Here is a 13,233-nt window from a genome sequence, read left to right on the forward strand (position 1 = left end):
AGTGGATTTCGACAGACCCGACCCTGCTGATCATGCAGACTTGGGGATATAGAACCCTTATGAATAGGGTGATAGAATTTATGGCATGCAACAGAAATTCCCCTAGTTACGAGCAGGATTACATGACAGACATCCTCAGTGAAGGCCCTCAAAAGGACCCTGTCCTTCCCTTTCACACAGCACTGCAAAAAAGGGTTATGACCACATGGGGGAAACCCCAGATTTGGGACCAGCTGTGAATAAAAAAATGTGTAGCGAAATACAGGCCTTCCTCGTCTGATCCAGAATATTTATCCAAACATCCGTCGTTGGAGAGCTTAGTGGTCCAGGCGGCCACATCCACTAGGCATTGGGCTTATCCTTCAATCCCCCCAGATAGGGACGATAAGAAAATTGATGCCTGGTCCCGAAAGATCTTTTCTTTGGGCAGCATGGCCCTTAAATCGACAAATGTGACTTGCACCCTTGCAAGATTCACATACACCCCGTGGGATTGTATGATGGCAGCAGCTGAACACATTCCTGAAGGCGAGGAATGGGAAGATTTCCTTGCCACTGTGAGAGATGGAAAAGAGGCTATGGGGGAATGCCTCCAATCAGGACTGGACACTGCTAACCCCTTCAGCAGGTCCATGGCATCTAACACAGTGCTACGCAGATTTTTATGGCTGAGAAAGTCAGGCTTTGCCCCAGATGTGCAGGCCAGGCTGCTCAATATGCCATTTGACGGCTTGAGGTGGTTTGGCAGCACGGCGGCTGAAAGTCTAGAAAAACTGCCGACCGCAAAAGCGGCGGCTAAGTCACTTGGAGCCCCTATAAAACCACCTCAGCAACACTCCTACTCAGGCTCATATTCCTGGAGGAGTCCTCCTTTTCGATTCTACTCCTCATTTGGGAGATGGAAGGGACAGGCCAGTCAAAAAGGACAACAAAGAAAATGTCCTTGTGGTGGAAGAGGAAAAACTGCTAGATCAGCCCCAGCAGTGGCAATTGTCCCCTCTGCCGCTACTGCAACCGCTGCAAAACCACTCTGAGACCTTCACCCACACAACCCCAGTGGGAGGCAGGATCTCTCAGCATCTGAAGGAATGGCGGGGCAATACTTCAGATGCTTGGGCACTGGAGACAGTAGCCCTGGGTTACTGCCTTCCTTTTCAACAAAGGCCTCGGGATCATCCACTGGGAGCCAACTCTGTCAAAATTCCAGACCCGCTCCTTTTTGCAGGAGATTTTAACCCTGCTAGAGAAAGGTGCAATAGAACATGTACCTGTAGTGGAGAGGAACAAGGTGTTGGGGAGAATTGTCAGAAATGTGCTAATTCCCTCCACCTTAGAGAACCCCCAGCAACTTTGCTGGATTTTGAGGACAACCCTTTTTCCCACTCTCACATGTATTTTAATGTAAATTTTACCTCCGTTTCTTTTGGTAATGGAGTCTGACAAACTCCATAGGCATCATCTTTTACATTGTCACACAGCACCTTCAGTGCAGTGGCACAGGGAAGTCTTCCAGATGTCCCCAAGGTTTAAATACCTTTCTCTGGGATAAACTACTGTTTCCCAGAGCAGTAAAGTGAAATTGACTTTATTTAGCATTGTAACTTTCTAGACCCAGCACACACCATCTTACAATAGAGTGCTGGAGGGGTTACTTAGTATCCCCTTTATCTAACTTCCTATCTAACAAGTTTTATGTTACCCTTTCCTCACTGAATGGCTGGCGGCAGTGGTTTCGTTTTGAACTAATATGGTTTGCGTTTACCACGACTGTTCACAGCTCCGGTAAAGCAACCACGGAAGCCATCTTTTTTTAAATGGGGAAGAGCCATCTTTGACAGAATGGGCCCGGTCTTCTTTTTTCACCATGTCTTTGTGGAAAGAGCCTTCTTGAGATTTTTTCTGCGTGCCAAACCAGGTTTGGTCTCTTGGTTCATTTCGCCTTTGTCGGGCTTCAGGAGTGAAACCCACCTCTGGCTGAGTGTCTGGGTTAGGCAGGAACTGAGGGTGGTGCCCGAAACTCCCTGTGCTTCGTCTCCTAGGAGACCCAAATGCACTCTGTGGTGATAGGCTGGCTGACTGTCTGGCAAGGACAGCCACCCTGCTGAGTGAGTGACAGCTAGGCTGGAATGAATGGGAGAGAACTGAATAAAAGGCAAGTCTTTTGGCTTGGAAGGCAGAGTCGACCACTGGATGAAGGAACCGAAGAAGAGCTTGAAGAGGACGCCGGCTGAAACTCCTGGACCGTTGGTTTGCCCTGTGAAGCCCTGCTGCAGTGCCGAAACACCAAGTTCACATCGACCGAGAAGCCCCTGTAAGGACAACTTCTCCCTTTTGAGTTGGTGGGATCAGTCACCTCCAAAGTAAGTCACCTGGACATCCATCTCGGAGCTGGTTGAATTTCCACAGAGTTGCTGCTGGAAACCGTAGAGCCAGGGAGAGATACACCAGATTGTGTGTGTTGCTTTCAAGCTGGCCTAAAGCTTTTGGAAGATCCTCCGGACTCCCAGGAAGCATGACTGACCAAGCCTGACCCCCCTCAGTAAAGTGCTGGACCCCAGAAGCAAGGACAGTCCATCTTGACAGCTAGGAATCACGTTGCTATTTGCGGTAGTCGCGAGGAGCTGAAAAGCAAAACTGCCACTGCAAGTGAAGTTTTCCGGTTGCGGGTTTTGACCATCCCAGTGCAGGAGTGCCTGTCACGATCCATGCCCCTGACCACCACAGGTATAACAGCCCCCTGGCAGCAGTGGGGCTAAAGCCCGTCTCCTTGGCCCCAAGGGCCTACTCCATCATAAACATACATGGAGTCAGTCCTGGTGCATTTGGCGCTAGCCTCATTATCAGGAATAAAGTAATACAGTTTTGGACCTGAATCCAACATGAAGCCTATTACACGGCTCAGTTCTTTAGAACCAAGCCATGCAGTCTAGTGTTTTGGGTGTGGCTGGGCCTGGAACTACTACTTGGCCTTGAACTACTACTTGGCATCAATAACTCACCGTGGTCTTCGCCATCGCTGCTGCAACTTTGAATGCGCAACCATTCCTGTGAAAAAAAAAGACATTGTTAGGGAACAGCGTAGTGGAACAAGATGCCGAGAAGACAGAGAAAATGGAGGGAAAGAAAGACGGAATAAAGACGGAAAAGACATTATAACCCACCTGGAAGACAGCAAGCAGAGTCAGAGTCACAGCTGGTCTGGACCCGACATAAGGGCACACGGACAAGTGAAGCAACTAGGTCCACCGAACGCCCGCACCACCACGCGGCTCTGCACAGAGACACAGGGCGGAGAGTTCTACGCACAAAAACCTAAGGTGAGCAATAACCCCAAGGGAGGGGATTTGGACCAGAGGGATGTGGGAATCCACCCATCACAGAACCAGTATCTTAACCCTCCATTCTCCTGCTATAGGTGCTACCCAGCGTCTCGCACATAACCAAGCAGAGAGGGGTCCGGGTTAGCGCTTAGACCTCCATCCAGTATCGTATGGCGCCCCCGTGGATACCAGCTGAGTGTAACAGTCCCCCGACGTCCTCCGTCTTGTCCCCATTACTGAGGCCCAGGAGCAGTGAGATCTGCAAAGCTGCACAGGAACAGAAGTCTTCATCTGCATCTTTTCTTCGTTGCTCAGGTACTGTAAAACAAGTCTAAGAGAACTTGCCTCTTACTGTGGAAGTGCTTGTAACTTCTGCAACTTCCAAGTCTAATCAGCCTGTGGCCCTACATTTGATTCTTCTTTTTTATCAAAGACTCCTAAGAACTTGTGCAAAGACTTTTCCATTTACTTACCAGAAGTGCTTCATCCAATACAAGACTTTTGCACATTGTCTTTGGCTTAGCCTATTGAATTGTATGACTCTTCTAAAAGGATCTGAAAGTATTTGCCCTGCTTAAGAATATGGGTGATCTCTTGTGTTCTAATAACCTTTGCCTTTTACCAACTTTTTAAGAGTGTTCGGAGTGCCATCAGTAAGATATTAATGACCCCAGCACCCTTGTTATCGAAGTCACCTGTGGGTGTAGGTTGTGTCTGTGGGCCATCCCGAAAGGGTCTCGTCTGATTCAGAAACTCAGAGTGTACAGTATTGAGTTGTATTTGTGTTACTATTGTATTGATCCCTTCTAAAGAAGGTTTTATACTGATTATGCAAGAAACCTTGAGTGTAAGAGTTTATTTTAATACATGTAACTGTGAATCTTTGTAACTCCACTACTGTTCACATTTCCCCTCTTGAGATAAGCCTGGCTGCTCAACACGCTACCAAAACTGTGTAGTACAAGCTTATAGCAAAGGTTTGGTTGCCTACAGCTGTAGTCAGAGTTGCTTGTAGTGTTCCCAGAAGGTACTGCATTCAAACTTTGACTAATACAAGGGTTGGTACTCCCCTTACTTTCTCATCCCAAAAAAGGATGGCGGATTGAGACCTATCTTAGACTTAAGACACTGAAACAAGTTCCTCAGGAAGGACAAGTTCAAGATGGTAACCCTTTCTCAGATCCTTCAGGCTCTCCAACTCCAAGACTGGTTGGTATCATTGGACCTTCGGGATGCTTACTTTCATGCGCTGATCCATCTCAAGCACAAAGACCTGAGATTCGCGATTGGCGGTTCTCATGATCAGTTTCGAGTTGTGCTGTTCGGGCTGACCTCTGCCCCAAGGGTTTTTACCAAGCTGATGGCTGTAGAGGCAGCGAGTCTCAGGAGAGGGGGGATTCACGTCTACCCTTACCTGGACGATTGGTTAATCAGGGCAAGTTCACCCGAACAAGCCCAGGAACATCTGACCATGACCTGCCACTTCTTGCACAGACTGGGCTTTTCCCTCAATTACAAGAAGTCAAATATGATACCATTCCAATGACTCCAATTTATCGGAGCAGTCCTGGATACTTCCTCGGGCAAAGCCTTGCCTCCCGAGGAGAGAGCTCATCACATTCTGCAGATGGTAACAAAGTTTCAGAATGCCCAGCATCTGCCGGCCTTTGACTTTCTGAGGTTGCTCGGACTCATGGCATCCTGCATTTTTCTGGTACCAGAGGCCAGATTGAGAATGAGGTCCCTTCAATGGGCCCTCAGTACTCAGTGGTCCCAATTTTCGGGGAATATATCGGATTTTTTGCAGGTTCCGACCAGAGTGGCTCAAGATCTGCTATGGTGGACTTGCAAGTGCAATATTCTCAAGGGAGAACCTTTTTGGCAACCATGGCCGGAGATAACGGTAGTGACAGACGCCTCAATCACTGGGTGGGGAGCCCACACCAACGATCTGTCAATCAGCGGTCGTTGGTCTCCATTGGAGTTCAAACTACACATCAACCTTTTGGAGCTGAGGGCGATCAGACTAGCGCTGAAGGCCTTTCTGCCCTCTGTAAGGGGAACGAATGTCCTGATAATGACGGACAACACAGTGGCCATGTACTGCCTCAACAAGTAGAGGAGGTGTAGGGTCACTACCACTGTACAGAGACACAAAGCTGCTCTGGTTCTGGGCAATACAAGAAGAAATCTCTCTGACGGCTGTTCAACTAGCCGGGGAGAAGAACACAGCGGTGGACGCTCTGAGCAGGCAGAGCAGTCTCCTACGAGTGGTAGATGGCTCAGGAAGTCGTTCAAGAGATCTTCACCCTTTGGGGAACCCCTCAAGAGGATCTGTTCGCGACCAGTGTCCACCGGAAAGTGCGATCAGTACTGCTCAAGGGAATTTCGTCCAAGAGAAGATCTAGGGGACTCGTTATTTGTGGACTGGGAATTTCCACTTCTGGACGCGTTTCCTCCAGTCCCTGTGATTCCTAATGTAATCAGGAGGTTGAGAAAGTTCAGGAAAACAAATTGCCCCAGATTGGGCAAGGAGAACGTGGTACTCGGACCTTTTGGACATGTCCATCTGCCCTCCAATCCGTCTTCCACAAAGAGAGGATCTCCTCTCGCAAGAGCAAGGTCTGGTTCTCCACCCAGAGGTCAAGACACTCGGCCTTCACGCATGGTTTCTGAGAGGCTGAGATATAAGGCCAGAAGGCCAGCAACAAAGCACTTGTACCGGTGTCGTTGGAACAAGTTCAGTAACTGGTGCAAGGACAAGAATGTGGATTCATTCCTATGTAATACTCCTATGGTGCTTTCTTTCCTTTTACACTAGGCCAATTTGGGGCTCCAAGTTGGCACGATAAAGGGATATTTAGCAGCGCTATCTATTTTTAAGCGCTCCTCAGAAGTGTTTACTTCAAAATAGCCTTGGTTATTCAGTCCCTGAAAGCGCTTACAAATGTGTACCCTCCAACCCCATTTCAGGTACCCGTCTGGGATTTAAATTTTAGTTTTAAAATTCCTCACATGTATTCCATTTGAGCCCTTACACTCTTGGCTGCTAAGGCTCCTTACTTTAAAGACAATACATCTTGTGGCAATTACATCAGCCCATAGGGTGAGTGAGTTGCAGGCGCTCTCTTGTAAGCTTCTTCACACCATTTTTCATAAGGACAAGGTTACTCTTAAAGTCAAACCCTCTTTTTTGATAAAAATAGTCTGACTTTCACCTGTCACAAAAAATCACTTTACCTTCCTTCTATCCTCCTCCTCATGAAAGAAAGGCGGAAGAAAGACTACCCAGACTGGACCCTAAAAGTGGTCTGTTTCAGATTGGCTAAATTTAGGCAAAGTGATCAACTTTTTGTCGGATATACTGGACACAAATTAGGACTAGCAGTAACCAAACAGACATTGTCCAGATGGATAATTCTAGCAATTATTGAATGATATAGATTAGCGGGAAAAGATCCTCCAGATGGGCAAAGGGCTCATTCAAGCAGAGGCATGGCAACTACAAGGGCCCTTCGGAGGAGTGTCCTGGTGCAAGACATTTGTGCAGCGGCCACCTGGTCCTTGATGCTTCACTTTTCTGGAGCACTATTCTCTAGATTAAACATCACAAAACCATCCTTCATACAATCCATGATATAAAAACAGAACTGAAGCCAACGGGCGCGGCTCGAGACCTTTATACTGCGGATGAGGTTGATGCTTAATGGCAGCTCTCGAGGGACATCAACACCATGACCTCGATTACAGCGCCCCCTGGTGGAATTTCTTTCTAAAGCAGCAAATCTGAAGATACGAATATATCTAAGATTCGGAATACGTGGGAGGAACATCCAATCGAAAGAACATTAGTTGGTAAGTAACCTTCGAAGGGATTGTGTCCTCTGACCTATTCCTTATCTTAGATATCTCTTTCCAGCTTTGCTGGCCTCGGAAATTTTTTCTCTCTAGAGGGTGCTGCGCGTCGACGTCCGCGGAGTCGATGTCCCTCGACAGCCGCTGTATCGATGTCGACGACATCCTGCCTATAAAGGCCGCGCGCAGCGTCCGTTGCTCAGTTCCGTTTTTCCGCGCTTACTCAGTGCCTCGGAATATCGTTGCTCAGTTTCATAGAAAATGATTCCATTTTCCTCGAGATATTCGATCCATACTCGTCTGAACCGACGACCCCTCGGTCCGGCTTTAAAAAATGCCGAGACTGTGGAAAAAAGATGTCGCTGACGGACCCTCACAGGGTCTGTCTGTGGTGTTTGGGAGTTGAACACCATTGTTCGGAGTGCAAGGACTGTATGTCCATGACAGCTAAGGCCCTGAAGGAGCGTAGGGGGAAGCTGGAAAAAGGTAAGACTTCTAAAGCTTCTTCTTCCTCGACGAAGTCGAGACATTCGTCTCCTCGTCACCATTCGCGCTCCAGGTCTCGAAGCGGGTCCCATCACTCCTCGAGATCGAAGCACTCAAAAGGAGACGCCGAAGATCCCATTCTTCGTCCTCCTCTTCCTCTATTTCACCTAAGAGAATCCCTTGGCCCACTAAACATAGTTCCCGGGCTGAATGGGAGGAATTCCGAAAAAATATGATGAGCGTCTTCGAGAAAGCGGCCTCGACCCCCTCGAAGACTGCTGAGAGCGATGCTCTGGTCGAAAGACCCAAAGGTCCAAAACGCCGCGAGTCGCAGCACCCGGCGAAGGAAGCTTCTCGAGCGCGTCACGAACCCTCGAGTAAAGCAAAGACCTCGAATCCTTTGAAGGTTCCATCGACGCCGAGGTCGGTGTCTTCGACGCCGTTGTCGAAGGGACCTTCGACAAACGGGTCTGTCGACTCGACGCCATCCTCAACACCGGCGTCGACGTCAAGAAAAGTCACGGTTGCGGCGCACCCAGTGGCTATTCCCAGGTCTTCAATGACGATGTCGACGAGATTGTCGACATCCTCAAGCAGAATTCCGATTCTATCGAGGACCTCGAGGCCTCCACCTTTGTTTTCGACGCCACGTTCGAAGCCTTCGATGTCGGCGTCGACGACATCGACGTTTTCGAGGCCGATTACAACAACTTTGGCACCCTCTGCCTTGGAGATGGGTTTCACACCCTTTGTGAGTTCAGACCAATTCAGAACAATGTCCTCAATTATGGAAGAGGGAGAACTGTCTGACCAAGAAGAGACATTTGAGTTGCAGGGATCTGCAACCCCAGTTAAAGAGGAGTTATCCTCAGAGGAACGCAGATTAAAGGAACTCCATGATTCCTTACATGAGGCAAGTGGTTTAGACACTTCCCCAGAGGTGGAGTTCGCTAGGGGGAGCATGCTGAAACCCCTTATAGAGCCTTAATGGCCAGGATCACAGAATTTATGGGGTGGTCAACACCTTCACAGGCTTTCCAACAGGATGACCTCACGGATATTCTTGATAAAGGTCCACAGGAGGATCCTGTAGTACCTTTTCATAAAGCTCTTCAAAGAAAAATCATGACGAACTGGGAAACCCCAGATGTCGTCCCGGCAGTAAATAAAAAACTGTCTACTAAATACAGGGTATCTTCTGCAGACCCAGAGTTTTTGTCCAAACACCCATCCCCAGAAAGTCTGGTGGTACAGGCAGCATCTTCTACTGACATCAAGACTGCTTACCCTACCGTCCCACAGGACAGGGACGATAAGAAATACGATGCTATGGCTAAGAAAGTCTTTTCGGCATGTAGCATGGCGTTAAAATCTATTAATGCTACTTGCACCCTTGCTAGATTTAGCCATACACTTTGGGAGTGTGCTTCTACAGCGGCTGACTGCATCCCAGAGGGAGAAGAAAGGGAGGCGTTCCTGAATATCATACAGGACGGTAAAGACGCTATGTGCGAATCCCTCCAGACGGGCATTGATTCGGCTGACAGTATCAGCAGAGCAATGGCGGCAAGTACAACAACCAGGAGATTTGCTTGGTTGAGAAAGTCTGGGTTTGCCCCAGATGTGCAAGCCAGGCTCTTGAACATGCCATTTGATGGCTCTTCTTTGTTTGGGGAAAAAGGCGGATGACAGTTTAGAATAACTGCAAACATCAAAGGCAGCAGCAAAATCCCTAGGCGCTGCAATCCGTCAGACACCTTTTCGTCCCACAGGAACCTCTGCGAGAGGCAAGTCCTTTCGCTTCTACTCCGCATTCGGAAGAGGTAGAGGACGACCGGCTCAAAGGGGACAAAGAAGAACTACCTGAGGTGGACGGGGTAGATATTCAAAAGCCGCAGCAACAGCAGGTGCCTCTTTACCATCAGCATCTGCATCAGCCGCCCCAAAACCACTCTGAGGACTTCCCTCACAAGACACCTGTAGGAGGCAGGTTAACTCAACATCTGGCGGAATGGCAGGCTATCACGTCAGATGCTTGGGCATTGGAGACAGTTGCACAAGGCTACTGCCTGCCTCTCCTACGCATACCTCAGAGTCATCCACCGGGGATCAGCTCTCAAAAAGCTCCAGATCCGCTCCTCTTGCAGGAAATTTTAGACCTGCTAGAGAAAGGTGCCATAGAACCGGTACCTGTAGCGGAGAGGAACAAGGGCTGGTACTCCCCTTACTTTCTCATACCAAAGAAAGACGGAGGACTGATACCCATCTTGGACTTGCGAGAATTGAACAAATTCCTCAGGAAAGACAAATTCAAGATGGTAACTCTTTCTCAGATCCTTCAAGCCCTTCAGTTCCAGGACTGGTTGGTATCTCTGGACCTTCAGGATGCTTATTTCCATGTGCCAATCCATCTCAAACACAGGAAATACCTGAGGTTCGCAATTGGCAACTCTCATTATCAATTTTGAGTGCTGCCATTTGGGCTGACCTCTGCCCCGAGGGTCTTCACCAAGTTAATGTCGGTAGTGGCTGCAAGTCTAAGGAGGGAAGGGATTCACGTCTACCCCTACCTGGACTATTGGTTGATCAGAGCTGTATCTTCGGAACAAGCTCAGATCCAGCTGGATCATGTTTGCCACTCCCTTCACAGACTGGGCTTCTCCCTCAATTTAAAGAAGTCACAAATGATACCATCGCAGAGACTCCAGTTCATCGGAGCGATCCTGGACACTTCCCTGGGAAAAGCCTCGCCACCAGAGGTGAGGGCTCAAGATATTCTACAGATGGTCACCAAGTTTCAAAATGCCCAACGTCTCCCAGCCTTCGACTTTTTGAGGTTGCTAGGCCTCATGGCATCCTGCATGTTCCTAGTGCCAGAGGCTCGACTGAGAATGAGATCTCTCCAGTGGGCACTGAGAACTCAGTGGTCTCACTTCTCAGGGAGAATGACGGATCTTCTTCAGGTTCCCGCCAGGGTGGCTCGAGACCTTCAGTGGTGGGCCTGTCAGGAGAACATTCTGAAAGGAGAGCAGTTTTGGCAACCCTGGCCGGAGATAACAGTAGTCACGGATGCCTCACTCACGGGGTGGGGAGCCCACGCCAACGACTTGACCATCAGTGGTCGTTGGTCTCCATCCGAGTCCAGACTACATATCAATCTGTTAGAGCTGAAGGCCATCAGACTTGCGCTGAAGGCTTTTCTGCCATCTGTACAAGGAAAGAATGTCCTGATAATGATGGACAACACAGTGGCCATGCATTACCTCAACAAAAGAGGAGGCGTAGGATCACTACCTCTGTGCAGAGAGGCGATGCAGCTCTGGTTTTGGGCAATCCAAGAAGGAATCTCTCTATCGGCAGTTCACCTAGCCGGAGAGAAGAACTTGACAGCGGACGCTCTGAGCAGCCAGAGCACAGTCTCCCACGAGTGGGAACTAGCTCAGGAAGTCCTTCAAGAGATCTTCGCCCTTTGGGGAACCCCTCAGGTGGATCTGTCACCACCAGTGTCAACAGGAAGTGCGATCTGTTCTGTTCAAGGGAATTTCCCCCGAGAGGAGCTCTGGGAGACACGTTCATAGTGGACTGGGAGTTTCCACTCCTGTACGCGTTTCCACCGGTCCCTGTCATTCCTCAAATGATCAGGAGGTTGAGAAGATTCCGGAAAACCATGATCCTAATTGCCCCGGATTGGGCCAGGAGAACGTGGTACCCGGACCTTCTAGACTTGTCCATCTGCCCTCCAATTCGACTTCCACTCAGAGAGAATCTGCTCTCACAGAAGGGAGGTCAGGTTCTCCATCCAGATATCAAAACCCTCAACCTTCACGCTTGGCTTCTGAAAGGCTGAGGTACAAGGATTGGGACCTCCCTGATGACGTTATGGAGGTGTTGCTTTCGGCAAGAAGGCCAGCAACAAAATCTTTATACCGCTGCCGTTGGAACAGATTTTGCAGCTGGTGTAGGGAAAAAGAATATCGATCCCTTTTCATGTGGTACACCAATGGTTTTGTCCTTCCTACTTTATTTAGCTAATTCAGGCCTTCAAGTTGGCACCATCAAAGGCTATCTCGCAGCGCTATCCATCTTTAAGCGCACTGCGGAAGAACCATCCTTTTTCAAGTTACCCTTGGTAATACAGTTTCTAAAGGGGTTAACTAACGTTTATCCCCCAAGACCATTCCAGGTTCCCCTATGGGATTTAAATTTAGTCCTAACTTTCCTGATGGGCACACCTTTCGAACCACTCCACTCTTGTTCATTAAGATTTCTTACCCTTAAGACTGTTTTATTAGTAGCACTTACATCTGCTAGAAGGGTGAGCGAGTTACAAGCTCTTTCTTGTAAACCCCCTCATACAATCTTTCACAAAGACAAAGTTGTTCTGCAAGTGAAGCCTAATTTCCTCCCAAAGGTGGTTTCTGAATTTCATATCACACAGAAGATTACCCTTCCATCTTTCTATCCTCCTCCCCATCCGGGGAAAGAGGAAGAGAGGTTACACAGGATGGACCCAAGAATGGCTTTAAGTTTTTACATTAGTAGACTGGCTAGGATAAGACAAGCAGACCAGCTGTTTGTAGGCTACGCAAGTCACAAGCTGGGGCTACCGATAACTAAGCAGACCATTTCCAGATGGATCATTTTAGCAATTTTGGAATGTTATAAACTGGCAGGAAAAGAGCCCCCTCAAAATCTTAGGGCTCATTCGACCAGAGGTATCGCAGCTTCATCGGCCCTCAAAAGAGGAGTGCCGGTTAGAGACACATGTGCGGCTGCCACATGGTCGTCCGTCCATACCTTTACACGGTTTTACAACTTGGATTCCTCCTCCAGTCAGGAAACTAGGTTTGGAAGGGCAGTATTGCACTCTATTCATCAATAAGAGGAAGCATGAAGTCAGTACTCCCACCTCCAATAACAGAATACTGCTATGGGAACCTATCTAAGATAAGGAATAAGTCGGAGGACACAATCCCTTCGAAGAACAAGTTACTTCTTACCTTGTAACGTTCTTTCGATGGGATGTTCCTCCGACGTATTCCTTATCGACCCTCCCGTCCATCCCCGCAGTACTACTTCCCTTGTTGTTGCAGCTTACGCTCCTTCAGGGTGATTAGTCTAGTCCAGAAAGAATTATTGTGGGCTACAAAACAGAACTGAGCAACGGACGCTGCGCGCGGCCTTTATAGGCAGGATGACTTCGACACGGCTGCTGTCGAGGGACATCGACTCGGCGGACGTCGACGCGCAGCGCCCTCTAGAGAGAGAAAATTTCAGAGGCCAGCAAAGCTGGACAAAGATATCCAAGATAAGGAATACGTCGGAGGAACATCCCATTGAAAGAACGTTAAAAGGTAAGAAGTAACTTGTTCTTCTATTGTAAAGAAAGAATAGTTATACAAGGTGAGCCAGAGAAAGGAAGAACTTCTTGTGAATTCTGAAGGCAAGGCCCTGGCAGGGCATTTTGTGAAATGTGGGTGACTGAAGTAACAAGTCTGTTTTTTTGCATTACTATATGGATTTACTTCTAAAAGTAGGTTTTAAACTTGTTTGGCCAAGCTGTGTAACTTTA

General features: G+C 48.4%; 1 protein-coding gene across 1 annotated transcript in view; it reads left to right on the top strand.

The window, feature by feature from the left end:
* Positions 1–13,233, top strand: part of ADGRA3 (adhesion G protein-coupled receptor A3) — a 451,503-nt gene that overhangs the window by 275,127 nt on the left and 163,143 nt on the right. The gene's annotated exons all lie outside the window — the stretch shown is intronic.

This window comes from Ambystoma mexicanum, chromosome 6q (genome assembly GCF_040938575.1).
Source record: "Ambystoma mexicanum isolate Mex_15411 chromosome 6q, UKY_AmexF1_1, whole genome shotgun sequence".
NCBI lineage: Eukaryota > Metazoa > Chordata > Amphibia > Caudata > Ambystomatidae > Ambystoma > Ambystoma mexicanum.